Here is a 6,000-nt window from a genome sequence, read left to right as displayed (position 1 = left end):
CTTATTTTCAAAAATGTTCGCGGGACCTGTTTTTCCAGGTAAAAAGACCTCCTTGGGGTTCAATAAGCAACATATAAAAAATTGGTTGAATTTCATTAAGGTCTAGAGGTGGCGCAGAGGGCCTAAATGTCACATTTTAAACGAAAGCAATTTTAAAACAAAACATATGCCTATTCAGGTAAACAGGTGGTTTTGTGACTCTTTTGGACGTAAATTCCGTCCGTTTTGCGTTAAATTTATCCGTTTTTGAGATATTCGCAATTTCAGTGTACACTCTTGCAATCTCGGGGTATGTGATTATAAGGAAATGCACAAGGTGCCTGTATAAGTTAAGACGTCATGCTCTCGAATATATTCTCGCAATAGACATCATTGTTCCTCCGAAAAGAGTGCAAAAGAGAAAGAAAGAGAATGGAAAAAGGGAAACTAAGAAAAGTCAAATGTGTGTATTGCTTGTATTTAATCTTAAGAAACTAGTAAATTTCAAGTTTGTGACGTTCGATATTTTCGCTTTTCCCATTCTTTTTCTTTCTCTTTTCCATTTTTTTCGGAGGAACAATGATGTCTATTGCAAGAATATATTTGAGAACATGATGTGTTAACTTATACAGGCACCTTGTGCATTTCCTTATAATCACATACCCCGAGATTGCAAGAGTTGACAATGAAATTGTGAATATCTCAAAAACGGTTAAATTTAACGCAAAACGGACGAAATTTACCTGTCACCTGTCACCTGTTTACCTGAATTGGCATATGTTTTGTTTTAAAATTGCTTTCGTTTGAAATTTGACCTTTAGGCCCTCTGCGCCACCTCTAGACCTGAATGACGAATTTTTTATATGTTGCTTATTGAACCCCAAGGAGGTCTTTTTACCTGGGAAAACAGGTCCCGCGCACATTTTTGAAAATAAGCCCCACCCTAGCCATACGCTGATACTAGGACTGTTTATCATTATAAAGTTAGGGTCGGTAGAAGTACTAAACGTAAGTACGCTGTCACTGCTCATACGCCGCCTAAATTAATTGTACCACTTCCAGGAATTTAAAACCGCTGTTTAGCTGCGATAAATATATTCTGTTGCGAATTCGGAAACCCTTCTATCGATTTTTTATCACCAACAGAAGGCTTACTTTCTTCTGGACTAAAATGTACCGTACGACACATCTGCCACCCCGCCTAGTTGGCCATTATCTAGAAGAGACAATGGTCACATGGTCCGTTCTGACGGCCGCTAGGTGTACTTTTTTATTACAATTATTTTCGCGTTTTCATGAAACTATGTACATATTCGTTCTTATATAATATGCCTTCTTCCTTCAGCACGTAAAACTCAATCAAGTAAAATGTTGCTACATATCGTTTCTACATAAATTAACAATATCGAACATGACATTTCTTCATATAAAGTAAACAAAACGTTCACTCGCCTGGTGCGCTACGTCTTGAAGATAGCCGCTGCTTGACTGTCGTGTTTAAGCGCCGGGTTAAAGGGGGTTTGATTCGGGAGGGTGCATTTGGCAGTAGAGATTCTCATCGGTTGGTTGTGGTGTCATCCTCGCGAACTCATCTTTAAGCCTTCATCGGGTTATTTACAATAGTTCAATGGTTGCCATTGCACTTTTATTAAGGCTGCAGTTTATCTGGTTGTTTTACGATTGTTCAGAGTTCAGGGTTAGCCGTGTCCCTTTGACATAGATCAGCTATATTTTGTTTGGTTTGTAATATTGTTAGGCGCCGTTTGACGAAAAGATTTGCGATTGTCATCGGCTCTATTGCATAATGCAGTCACTTGGTTTAGCATCCTTAACCGCCTGCGCGGAGTGTCCAATTTTTTTTCCTCTTTGTGGACCCATCACTGCCACCAGAGACATTTTGATCTATTGTGATATTGCCCAGGTGTTTTCTGTACACCGCACTTCATATTATTGGCAGTATCATTATTGAAGTGTGTGAAAGTTTACCCTTCCATTTCAAGCTTACTGCTCTACTATACCGCCGAGCCTCTTTTCTATCCTACCAATATCGCCAAATTACAATTCTCTGAACTGAGGCTACACCTAACGTTCCTCTCTGGCCAGGTTTATTCTAAGAGGGACTTATTATGTCAAGAGGAATGAGTCTTATCGAAACCTCGTTCCTCGTGCCAATATCTCCAATTACAGTTCCCTGTAGAGGGTAAATATTTCTGAAATTAGTTTTATTATAAGAAGGACTTATTTTGTCAAGAGGAAGGAGTCTTATCGAACCTCGTTCCTCCTACCAACACCGCGTCACAATCACAATTCCCTGAAGAGGCACTCAATGCTTCACCTCTGGTCAGGTTTATTATAAGTAGGACTTATATTTTTGTCAAGAGGAAGGAGTCTTATCGAAACCTCGTTCCTCCAGCCAAGACCGCGTCATAATTACAATTCCCTGTACGTTACTCAGAACAGTTTTATTATAAGAAGGACTTTTTTGTTAGGATGAAAGTCAGCAAGGGTACTATAGAATTCAGCTTGCAGGTAGGGTATGTAGTAGAGAGCCTGAGAATGAACCCATGTTAAAGTCCTTTGACAACCAAATGGCCTGATTCTACTAAGATTCGAACCCACGACCACTCGCTTATCAAAGCGTACTCTGTAATCTTGCGGCTACGAAGCTCTCTGGGGTGTTCAATTACCCGCTAACATAAGTGCGCACAGTTTCAAATCGTAGTGCGGAAAGAACAAGAGCAAAATTTCATAGCATCATTTTGCTTGTTTGGCTTTGACCTCGAATCCTTATTTGTAGAAGTCAATAACTCCCACCTCGAGTTCAAGTTGGTGGCGATGAAATCGAGGTGGTCCATGAGTTTGCGTATCTGGGCTCACTGGTAACTGCCGACAACGATACCAGCAGAGAAATTCAACGGCGCATTACGACAGGAAATGGTGCATACTTTGGTCTCCGGAGGACGCTCCGATCGAGTATAATTCATCGCCGCACCAAGTTAGCTGATCAGACCGGTATTCCTCTACTGGCATGAGACATGGACTATGCTTGTTGAGGACCAACGCGCCCTTGCGGTCTGCGAGCAGACGCAGTTGCGTACCATCTTCGGTGGAATGCAGATGGAGAACGGAGTGTGAAGAAGGTGAATGAACCACGAACTGCAGGAGCTGCTTGGGAACCATCTATCTTCCACACCGCTAAAATTGGTTGCGGTGGGCTGGGGATGTTGTAAGGATGTCGGAGGACAGCCCGGTAAAGATGGTCCTTGAAACCAATCCTTTAGAGACGAGACGGAGAGGTGCACAGCGGGCAAGGTGAATCGATAAGGTGTAAGACGACCTGCGGACTCTACGCAGATTGCAGAGCTGGCGAACTGCAGCCATGGACCTTGTGGACGACTGTTACGTACAGCAAAGGCCACATCACGGCTTGGGACTGTTTGGTAAGGTAAAATAGCAAACCAAGAAAAAATCGCTCTAATATAATTTCGCACTATTGCTTCTTATGAGATGGTACAATAAATTTGGAAGTTTTCAAGAAGTTCTTCAATAAAAAGATGTCAAATTCATTTATTATTACAAAACTATACATTGTTAGTTATCATTTTCTCTCAAAAACTCAGCTTAGGTGAAAATGCAAATAGACGGATTTAGGATTGGTCGATCTTGGATCGATCTAAGAAGAATCGATCTTTTCCGCGTCGATCTTCAATTTTTTTGATCGATTCTTTAACTCTGCGAAAATCGAAAAGATCGTTTACTTTTCGATTTGATCTTTCCGATCTTTTAAAAATTTAAATTATTCTTCAGTATTGCGACTTTTACGCCAAATTGGACTACCCCGAAATACACGATTATCACAGTCGAATCTCGCACACGATTTCGCAGTTTGGGTGATGGGTATCGATACAGCGTTATCGAAACGCTTGACAGAAATATTTTATTATATAGACAAACAAAATCTCTATCATGACTGCTACCTTGGTAGGTTAATGAAAAATCACTCCAGCAATGGTCAGTGCTTGATACCTATATATGTTAATAAAGTATTCAGCTTTTTACGAGCCATAATGGCGGATGCTATAATGCAAAGTTCGTAATAAATTACTCACCCTTTTGACAACTCTGCTTACGTCAGTTTGAAGTCTTCATACATTTCATCAAAAGAAAAATATGTCTGGCAACATTTGTGTTGCCAATTTTTCAGAAATCGCAAATCTGACGTAAGCAGAGAGGTTCGCATATTACGAACACGCATGATAGCGACCGCCATTATGGTGCGTAAAAAGCTGGATACTTGAAACCGTGAGGTCTGGTATCGATACTATGACAATTGAGAAAGTATCGATACTCAGTATCACCCGATCAATCATGTAACACTTAGTTTTGTTTCGATATTCAACCTAATTTTAAACTAAAGCTGCTCAAAAATATATACTTAATGTTTCAAATGAAGAACAAAACAAACAATGAACCCAAAAAAACTGCCACTGCGCTACTGAGGTGTCAATTTGATAGAGCGAAATAAGAAATTGGGCAATGAATGATTATCACAGAAGTCCAAATAGTCATGCAAGGGGCAATATGCAGCAGTTTTTTTGCAATTTTAAGTCATTGTCAGTGATCGTGTATCGTTGTTTTATCGGGTTTTAAATGATTGCGTGCGATTATGACATCATCATGCCTCCTTATAGTCCATTTCATTCCTGCAAAAAATGGAGCTGGTGACGAACAAGCAGATATGATATGATCGGCGTGCAACCAAATCGAACCAAGCTATAAAAACATTATTTAGAGTAATCGGCGTTCAAAGTTTCAGAAAATCTTTGTTATATGTACTGGCATATCACAGAAAACGTGGCGAGCGGCGAGTTACTCGCCTGACCAATTTTGGTATTCCAGATGGCGAGTCGGCTGGATTTTGGACAAATAGCTCGCCTGCAAAACTGTTCGACTCAGTTGTCAGCAGCCAAGTTTCACTTGCGATCCCTAATACAACATTTTACCCACCTCGTCAGTTACTTAATTTTCGAAAAAAATGGGGCTTGGTTCGGACTGGTCGCACACCGACCATCCTATAACACAGTGCAACATTTTTTTTGCCTTGGCTTCTATGTATGATTTTTTGATAAAGTTTGATGCGAAAACAAATTTCCCCGAGTTTGAACATATTTCAACTTAAGGGGCAACAACAGCGCCATTTTGAATTTTTGAGAAATCTAAAATTTTTGAGGTTTCACTCCAGCAATGGTCAGTGCTTGATACCTATATATGTTAATAAAGTATCCAGCTTTTTACGAGCCATAATGGCGGATGCTATAATGCAAAGTTCGTAATAAATTACTCACCCTTTTGACAACTCTGCTTACGTCAGTTTGAAGTCTTCATACAATTTATCAAAAGAAAAATATGTCTGGCAACATTTGTGTTGCCAATTTTTCAGAAATCGCAAATCTGACGTAAGCAGAGAGGTTCGCATATTACGAACACGCATGATAGCGACCGCCATTATGGTGCGTAAAAAGCTGGATACTTGAAACCGTGAGGTCTGGTATCGATACTATGACAATTGAGAAAGTATCGATACTCAGTATCACCCGATCAATCATGTAACACTTAGTTTTGTTTCGATATTCAACCTAATTTTCAACTAGAGCTGCTCAAAAATATATACTTCATGTTTCAAATGAAGAACAAAACAAACAATGAACCCAAAAAAACTGCCACTGCGCTACTGAGGTGTCAATTTGATAGAGCGAAATAAGAAATTGGGCAATGAATGATTATCACAGAAGTCCAAATAGTCATGCAAGGGGCAATATGCAGCAGTTTTTTTGCAATTTTGAGTCATTGTCAGTGATCGTGTATCGTTGTTTTATCGGGTTTTAAATGATTGCGTGCGATTATGACATCATCAAGCCTCCTTATAGTCCATTTCATTCCTGCAAAAAATGGAGCTGGTGACGAACAAGCAGATATGATATGATCGGCGTGCAACCAAATCGAACCAAGCTATAAAAACAT

Source organism: Wyeomyia smithii, chromosome 1 (genome assembly GCF_029784165.1).
Source record: "Wyeomyia smithii strain HCP4-BCI-WySm-NY-G18 chromosome 1, ASM2978416v1, whole genome shotgun sequence".
Lineage (NCBI taxonomy): Eukaryota > Metazoa > Arthropoda > Insecta > Diptera > Culicidae > Wyeomyia > Wyeomyia smithii.
The sequence above is the reverse complement of the archived record's forward strand: the minus strand, read 5'-3'. Positions refer to the sequence as shown.